Source organism: Aplysia californica, unplaced genomic scaffold, assembly GCF_000002075.1.
Source record: "Aplysia californica isolate F4 #8 unplaced genomic scaffold, AplCal3.0 scaffold00074, whole genome shotgun sequence".
Taxonomy (NCBI): Eukaryota; Metazoa; Mollusca; class Gastropoda; order Aplysiida; family Aplysiidae; genus Aplysia; species Aplysia californica.
This window is the reverse complement of record NW_004797344.1, coordinates 1,890,076-1,900,354: the sequence shown is the minus strand read 5'-3', so window position 1 is coordinate 1,900,354 and position 10,279 is coordinate 1,890,076.

Here is a 10,279-nt window from a genome sequence, read left to right as displayed (position 1 = left end):
ACACACACACACACACACACACACACACACACACACACAAAGACACACACGTTTTTAAGAATCCAAAAACAGCATACCAAACCAATATTTATACTGAAATGCAAACTTAAAGGGGATCTACGTCTACCTTTCTTCTCGAAGGTATTAGATTCATCCTGAGAAACTAAAGGTCATATATGTACAAGGTTGGTTCACATCTTACTCACCCAGCACGAGAGGGGGAGGGGGGATTATTAATGGTCTTCTGTGCCATTAACAGGAAAACCAACTCGTCCACTGGTTGGGTGTTCCTCTCATCCCATACTTCTCTGGCGTAGGGTAGTATATTTTTGGGGGGTAAGTGTTTTACGGAGCTCGCAACTACCTAAGGGCACGTCCATAGAGAAAGATTCAAGCGCTAGGAAGCTAGCGCCAGACGTCTGGCGCCTTTAGTCCAAGCGCCGGGTCAGTTTGTGGTGCACGTAGAGAACGCGGGAGAATCTAGCACTTTGTCGACATGTCGTCCTCAGAAGACGAACTCTTTTTATTGGATAGCATTTTGTTGATGTGGGAGGGTATGGAAAATAAAGTGATGGGGGAACATTTCAAGTCTCGGATTTCTATAGGGCTCTGGAGTCTGGAAAATTGGATTTGCCTAAGCCTGCATATTTGCCCTAAACAATGGTGAAAGCTCCTTTTGTCTTTGTCGCAGATGAAACATACCCTTTAAGGCCTATTTTTCTAAAACGGTGCAGTGGCACATATGAGCAAGAAAATTTCAACAAGAGATAGTCCAGATGCAGAAGAACTGTGGAAAGCGCTTTTGGAATTTTATCTGCAAAGTGGCACCTTCTCAACAAGCCCATTGAAACAAGAATTGAACTAGTAGATTCCATCGTAAAGTGTACCTGTTTTAGACAGAGAGGGTATGGAGCGAAACTTCACAGATGTTTGATTTCCAGGCCCAGGCGTGGCTTGGAACTGCACCGGCAGGCCAAGCAATGATACCAAACGTGTCTGAGATCTATTTACCTCGTACTTTGCAAATGATCCCTTAGTTTTCAAGAAACAGACATGGATGCCTGAACGGCTTTATTCTATCCATCGACATTGTACAGTGGAACCTCAGTACGGGACACGCTGACTGTTGTGTCTGCGTTTTGTGCTACACACAGTCTGCCTGCTGTGTATGGGGTAGTAGGGTAGTAGGTAGCCTATACACACACAGTAGTCATGAACTAGCCTAGCTCTGTTGCCTGTAGCTGTAGGCTAACCAGAGCGCAATACATGTAGGCTAATGCATTCTATCAAAGAAAAAAGGCTCAATACTCTCTTTAAGTGTTGAGTTTAATCAGTACGAGTAAAAATACTAGTACAATTGACTTAAAGAATGAGAGAAACAGAGAGAGAGACAGAGAGAGAGAGGAGAGAGAGAGGGAGAGAGAGAGTGAGAGAGAGGAGAGAGAGAGAGAGAGAGAGAGAGAGAGAGAGAGAGAGAGAGAGAGAGAGAGAGAGAGAGAGAGAGAGAGAGAGAGAGAGAGAGAGAGAGAGAGAGAGAATGGCGTGCATAGTTTACCTTCAGTATGCATTTCTTTTCTGATGTCTTTCCATGCAGCATCTTCAACATTTCTGTTGGCATGGTCTTTTCACCGCTTATCCCATATAGCGGGCCTTTTAAAAACGGCAGTTATCAGTGTGTCAACATCATTGTTCGCAAGCACGTACAAAGGCCACTAAACACAACACAGCACTGTGCACTCCCTGATCAAGCGACTTCAACGCCAGAAAACAATTCAATTTCAACTATGTGTACCACAAGAGAATAAGTGACCAATATTTCGTGCTAGACTTCTGGCGCTAGGTTTCTAGCGCTTTAAGCTTTTTCTACGGACCTACCCTTAGGAAAGACATCAGCAAAGAAATGAATATTGAAGGTAAACTATGCACCCCAGTTTCAATCAAAGAGACAACGAATCAATGAGATAGAAAAAAGAAAGTTTGAGTACTTTGAAAAGAAGACAAGAAAAGATCAAGACCCTGAAGGTGATGATCTCTTGTTCATGAAATTAATCTCTGTAGCCTTACATAAAAAGTATAATTTCTACCGAAATGAAGTTGCCTTCAGAAGTTGCATTCAGAATGTGGTGGTGGAGTTCGTCTTCGCCGATAGTCCAACAAGCATGCGAATTTCACAGAGTAGTGTCTAATGCTATGACACAACGTCAACGTTGCGCTATCAAAGCCATCATAGCAGCAGAGAATCCTCGCCATCTTACTACACCAGCACTCGCGCACCTTCAGCCTCTCCTCGCAGCTATCAGTCAAACGATTCTGATGCGGCCCAATTGAGCTACAACTTAAACTATTTAAATAACTTGACCATAAATAACAGTATTACGCGCTTTCAAAGTGAAAGCGTCCAATAAACTATTGAGGAGGCTCTCGCGGCCTAGAGGTTAAGGTGTTCGCCTCTCATTCAAAGATCCCGGGTTCGAATCTGGGAAGCGACCGTAACATAATTTTCTTCTCTAATTGTCTCTTTTCACTTCATTTCCTGCTGTCTAGCAATGTTCTGTCGCCTGCTTTCGTCTCCATTTTCTGCCCCCACCCCCTCGCCTCCTTTGACTCCTCCTCTGGACTCCTGACTCTTTCTACAGCCTTTCTACTGCTAATCATTGGCTCCTTCTTACTACTGTCTTTTGACCACACCCCTGATCTTCTGGTTGAAAAGATCTACACCTAGCCTTCTCGGACAAGGGCGAAAAATCTCCGAGGTCCCGTGAGCAAATTACGCACGTTAAAGATCTCTTGGTGGTAAAAAATCGATAAGAGTAGATTTCGGAGGTGAGAGGGTGGGGGCAGAAAGTTGAGCGACGAAAGCAGACGATAGAACATTGCCAGAGAGCAGGAAAGGCAGTGAAAGGAGACAGTTTAGAAAAGAAAAAATTTCTGTCGCTACCCGGGTTCCAACCCGGGACTTTTGAATGAGAGTCAAACACCTTAACCTGTGGGTCACGAGAGCCACCGTGCTATCTTTAATATTTCGTTGATTTTCTGTGTGTCCTATCTTCCCACTCAAAAGCGATCTAATGAACACCAAAGGTTGTATTTTTCTCGAGTATTTCGGTCGTTCTGCTGGGATATTGTATCCCTAGAGCCCAGGTTGGTCGTAGCACGCAGGGTCGGAAGCCCACCTCCTTATATGGTGATCAAAATTGAGTCGATGGGGCGTAAAAACATGACGTCTTGATTCGAACTGATAGCTATTGCTCGAAAAGTGCTCTGAGATTATGGCTACACCCTGTATGCAATCAAGACGCTTTCTATAGACAAGTTACTTCTAAGAAGAAATTATTTTTAGAAGTATACTTAAAACACTCTCGTACGTCCAACCGTAATGTTCTCCAGCCACATCCCTGGTCTTATGTTGGGAAGATCTACATCTAGCCTTCTCTGACAAGGGCGAAGCATCACTAAAGTCCCATGTGAAAGCTGTGCATGTTAAAAACGATCCCTTGGTGGTCAAAAATCGATAAGCGTGGGCTTCGGCGCCACTCGAAAATTTCAAAATTTCGGACCAACTGAAAATGTTAAATGTGTCCCGCGCGCTCAATATGACCTAATGCAGTTGCAAGATCCATAAAACACCTAACACCTCAACCCCCCCCTCTCTTCCTGAACCAACCCCCACACCCCCCCCCCCCCCCAGTCAAAACACACAACAACAACAAAACCCCGTAATGCATATAAGGTCGATATACACTAGCATTCATTACGCAAGATCTGAGTCGACACGTACAATATCTTAAAAAACATTTTGTTTTAATGTAGTTGTGCATACCCCCATTGACAGAATTTAAATCGTTTAGGAGGCGGGCTTCAACCCTACTTATTAGGACCAATCCGAGCTGCGTAGGATCAAAGATAGTACATAACAAGATAGGCCACTCAGCCAAAAAAGTGTCCGCAGGAAGTTCGCTCTTTGCTTCAGATGTCGCTACAGTCTGTTTTGAAGCTCTCTTTCGTTTTTCCAGAAGAAGAATAGGAATAGCACCTCCTTGCGTGCGCAAATTGACAGCTGTTCATCAGCAGTTCGGGTTCGTTCAGTGCGGAGTTTTAGTTTTTAAAAAATATTTTAATAACTTCTCGCCTTTCATTCTAAAGTCAAATTAAACGAAGAAAACAATCACCCTTTCCTCCGGAAGTTTTTTTGTCAGCGTAACAATAAAAAAAAGCGTTCTTCCGAAATTTATTAAAAAACTTGCTAGTTTCACTTTGATTTTTTAAACTCAAGTAGGGTAACTCTGTTCGTAAAGGGTCGCATTTGCAAAGAGGGCGCCACCCAATTTTGAGGACACTTTTTTAATAGGCTCAAAGAGAGAAGTGGCCCCTCTTGTTATGTAGACTCTTTGGTAGGATTCAGCGTCTCAGCTGAAATACGGAGATAATCGATTACAGTACTTTAGAAAGCAGACAAGAAACACAATGGTAATTATGCATGGGTGCATAGTTTATTTTTTTTAATGAAAAATGAAAAAAAAGAATGAATGGCCTAATATTCTCTTAAACTATCACACAATGTTCTGATGTAAATCCTGACAGCATTTATGAGTAACACGTCATCGTTTCGCTTTCATTTTAGCGTTATATATTTTGTCCACTGCACACAGAATATGTCACAATTTTGCTTTGCAAAAATTTTCTGTACAAAATCAAATATTCAATTTGGGAAATCTCTTCAAATCATAAAGTGACAGCAAAACCCTATGTCTTAGATCGACGTATGGAGGAGAAATTTTAACGCCACAAAAATACAGACTGAGATCATTATGAGGTTTCGACAATTTCTCTTTTCCAAATAAGGATAACTATGAAACCCCTGGTATGTACTGCACATTGGATGAATGCCCAACAAGGTGAAGAAGCAGGGAAAATAATAAATTGTGAATCTATTTGACATTTTACTAGTTTTCCCCAGAAGTTCGCAATCAGATATTGAGAAAAATGAGTATTGCTATTGGTCTTACATAGAGCATGTGTACATATCCTGGACTTCTTTATAATTGTCAATTTGTTTGTTTTTTGTTTTGATGAAGCGATAGCATTCATTGTATAAATAAAAAAAGCAATGGGTTAGTCTTCATATGAACGAAATGCACAATATAGACGGAAGTTGGCAGATGATTTCCGTCTATGCCAGGACTTCTTGCATCAAAGACGATATTTGATCACAAAGCTAATGTTTTTCACGTTTCAAATTTTATTTTGTTAACTTTAACAGTAGAGGGACAACATAAAAATGACTTACGATTTCCGCACAGTTAGATACGACTATTGTATTACACATGAAAAAATTGTCTTTTTATTATGGAATTGATCAAATAAAATCACCTCGTCAGATTTCACTAACATTGCTTTCTTTTGTCAGTGGAAAGTGAACATATTTTAAAGAAATACTCTAAGTTGCAGTTCTACTGATGTCTGACCCAAAAACTTCAGAAGGAAACACCATTATATCAAATATTCTCGAGAATAGGGCATCCTTCATACTTGAAATAAAAGTATGATCGTCTCCATCATCCTCGTTCGTCTACATATTATTATCCTCCTTCCCTCCCCTCCCAAACTGCTAAAATTGCTCCTGTAATAAACTGCTCATCTTCACTTAAAAAAAAAATTTTAATACTATTTTCTTTACTTCGTATCCAACTACAACCAAATAAAAACCAGGATTAAACAAAAGTAGGCACAAAGGGAAAGAAACAAACAAAGTAGAACAAAATCACCCAAACAAATTTTTAAAAAATCCACAGGGATCTCCTTCATGAGATAAAAGCAGAACAGAAAAGAAATCAAATTAATCATAAACTAACATAAGGTTTATTCCTCTAGACGTATTTTAATAAAGAGGTAACATTGCTACATTACCAGAGTATTCTTTTGAAAAACAGTTTTTTTCAGAAACGTAATTTGTTTTTTGTTTTAAAATCAGGCGTTTGATAACAATTCACAGATTTAGGAGTTTATCTCTAAACACTTTTGTATTGAGTGCTTTCAAGCACTGTTGTCTGTTTTTGGGGGTATTTTTCTTCGTTTGATATGCGATCCTTCTTTATAAAATAGTGATGACAAAAACGAAAAAAAAAAAAAGAGTAAAAGAAACTACATGTAAATGAGTTCGTGCGAAAGGAGGTGAAGTGGTAGCTATATGGAATGACCTTTTTGAAGTTGTCCATATGATTCAAATGACGTCAAAGATGGAATATATTACACCGTAGATTAAACAATGGGGACAGTTATTCATTGTACAATAGCAGATTATTATATGCTGGACACAATGTTCGTTAAATAGTGATTATGAAAATTCCAAAGCTTGTCACATCCCACTCAAAAAAGCACTCTGTATGTAGGAAAAACTCGAGACTGCAACCGAGCTGTCATTTATACACACTCATACTCTCTCTCTCTCTCTCTCTCTCTCTCTCTCTCTCTCTCTCTCTCTCTCTCTCTCTCTCTCACACACTCACACACACACATACATGCACACATACACACACACAGACATGCCCCCATACAGGCACACAGACATGCCCACACACAGACACACACTACAAATACAAGCACACATAACAATCTGAATGACTCATTTTGTTACACACTTGCTCAGTTATAATGCTTGAAAACAATTGGGATGAACAATGGTGTTGCTGATTCATTTTGTCTGTGTGAAACTGTCAGAGTTTCAAAGAGTTACCCTATTTAAAAAATCCAATAGCCTTGTTCAAAATTCTTCTTTAAATGCTTAAATTCAAACGTGTCTTATTCCCTTTCCACCTAGTAGGTACCGAAAGCTAAATTAACAAATATTTTACCATAAACTGCCTGCAAAAGTTTAGCAAACGTGGGTGTTTTACAACCAGCACTAAGAAGAAGTGAGCTCAGATCTGACTTTAAAAAATATTATGTAGAGGATGAGCACTTTTTTGCTGATATTTAGAATCCTACACAACTCATGTTATCTCCGAGTCCGCCTTCTTGATCACCTACAATAACATTTCTACAACACAGGTATAATACGTTTAGTCTATTACAATATCACCATAAATATGAATAGTCAGTGTATTTGATAATTGAACAAGTGTATGAGGCACCGGTACAATGTGATCAAGCACTGTAATAAAATGCTATTTCAGCTCTTGGATTTTACTCAACCGAAACCAAAGTTCTAACATAATGGGAGCAAACGTATCTTGAGGTCGGTAGCCCTTTAGGAATATCTTACCTATGGTACTGTATCGTAAAATCGTTTATGCTGGAAAGTTAAGTTACATTATTAAATACCAAAGAAATGATCGTTTTCTTCATGATGATATTGCTCAAGTTTTTGCAACAATACTCTAACAGTATTAAGATTGCTTTTTATGACAAAAATGCGGTTCAGATGTATCTTTAACCCTTGTTATTTGTGATACCTTTGACGTATGCTTTTACTCTACTTGTTTAGACATTGAAAAACAATGTGTGTGGAAAAACAGACATCATTCTTTATTAAAGGAATTCTGTGCGATTGGTGAACGATGTTTGTTAACGTCTATATAAGGCCTGTAACTAGAAAAGAAAACAAAAAACAAAATGAAATTTGTAAAGTAGCGAATACATAGTATATATATATATATATATATATATATATATATATATATATATATATATATATATATATATATATATATATATGTAACATTATATATACACACATAACAAAAGCACCCTGAAGCCTGACAGTTTCACACAATGCTACATTCACCAGCATCGTGTTAATCTATTGGCGGCACGGAGACCGGAACATGAGGAGGTTCAAATTAATGACAATGTACATTGTTCAAAGCAAAAGTCACAACACTATTTATCTTTTAATTTTCTTTCCGCCTATCGTATGATCATTGTTATATGGGATGATCTGGAAGTCTTAAAGCGAAGACATGCAGTCCTCAATCAGAGAAATTATGTTGAAGAGAGGACTAACGTGAAACATTATTAATGTGTATTGCACAATTTGGTCCACTGTAATTTATTCGCTTATTTATTTGAAGGTTGAAACCGGATCTCAGGAAACCAATTCACATACCGCACTGTCACCAGAGGTCATGTTTCAGAGAGCCTGGTCTCCGACGTCACACACTGGTGTCTCCAAAAGGAACGGCAACGAGTGCCAGGCCAGATGGACGCACTTATTAATTATTCATAAGGAAAGGATATACGAATCAAATCTGCAAAAAGGAAAATTGAAATTTGTTCCCATCATTTGGTACAACAACTGCTGCGATTTTGATGTAACAGAATCATGGACATTCAACCTAAGTTATCAAGGCCATGGCAGTAATATGCATAAAGATTCTGTTAGTCAATTCACCTCCATAACATTTATACAGGTCCACCCTGAATTGAGTGGTATGAACCATCGGTCCAGACTTAATGGGCATCATCCCAAACATAAGGAATCAACGCCGCATTGTCCCCTGTGTCCTGGACTTTAATACAAAAACAGATAAACACATTCATTCCAACAGCAAGGTGACTCAAATTCACATACATTTTTTTAGTACATCTGATCTGTATCTGCTATATAACATTTTGAGACACAGCAATGAACGAACCAATTCTATTTCAAAAGAGATGCTAGCAGAAACTGAACACTGAAAACTTTGAATTATTTTTTAAAAATCAAGGAGATTGGCGAAGACTCCACGAAAGGTCTAAAAAAGAAGTCAAGGTAGCCCAAATTAGACTGGGCTTCCACCAATTGCTTCTATGTCAACAAAAGTAACTCTGGTTGGAATGATATTGTCAATTTGTTGGAATGATGCGCAGTAAAGGCTGAATACGCCGCCCTCAGGACTTTTACATTGTTGAACGAAGAGCTGTTTCACTCATTCCAAATTTGGGGCTTTTTAGAGGCCATTTTCAGCTGGATTACTTACTATCTCTTCATCTGAGTGTATACCTTACTCGGCAAAAGTAAAGTTGGGCCCTTTTTAAGATGCTTACCCCAGTGCACAACATTTGGGTTTGCCATGGAGGTCACAGGGGGTCGTAGTTTGGCCTATGTCTTCCAGGAACAGAGGAGGCGGGCATTAGTCGTCGTGATATGCAAACACATGGGAGCCTAAACATTACTTTTACCAGTAAGTCTTGTTACGGTTACATAAACCTTTAAAAAAGTAATAACGAAGTAATCTAAAAACGCTAAACAAGCAATGAAGAAATGAAAAAGTCGAGTGTTTAAACACAGCCAGCAAGAGGACTACATCTGGGATCCCACACCTTCCAGTGCTCAGTTCAACATACCCCAGTTCAAAAGTCAATCAAACCAAACACTCTCAATCCCATACACCACAAGTAGTGTGCAGAAATTAATAATATAATAAAATCCCTATAAAGATCAGGCCTCTTTAGAGAAAACATAGCTTCGGATTCCTCGTCAACCCTGATTCATTTATGGACAGACTTTTATAGGGGAAAAAAACGTGTTTACGTTGTACATGCGTCGCAGTAGAAATCATGTTATTGTCGAATAGTATGGTGGGTAGCATTACATCACAGTAATAAAAAAAATCGCAATTAGGTCAATAAATTAGTCATTTGATTAAGATATGAAAGTTTACACAATGGATACGGAATTCTATAAATAATGTAAAAGTGGATAACAGAATATCACAAACGCAGTATTACACACTTGAGATAGTTGAGGAGTTTAGAAATTCATAACACATTTGTTTGACCAGAAGCACTAAATAAAGATATTTAACAGCAACACGCTTTCATAAAACGGTTAAAATAATACAAAGAAAAAGAAACAGGAAATAAAACAAGGATATTTGATTTTTTTCCGAGCATTTTAAATTTCGTGATACGAAACACGGGTCATCAAACATAATATTTAAATTGCACATTTTTGTAACAAAGTACAGCACAGTAAACTTTAGAACCACATAGATAAAAGGTTTTGTAGGCTGGCTGGTTTTTTTTTTTTCATTTGGAGCTTGGGAGAACAATAAAAAATAAGGGCTATACAAAAAGAAATCGTTAAAGATATTGCACATGGTCCTCAAATAAATATTGCACGTCCAAATCGAGGGGTGGATTAAAATGGCACAAAGGCATGGTACCAATCATTGCACAATCCGATGTTGATGTTGAGTGCTTGAGGTTTTGCATTAAGACATAACGTTTTCATGACACAGTCACGAACTATTGAAATGCCGATACTTGTAAACTAGAAGGAAAACCACAAATCAGAAGT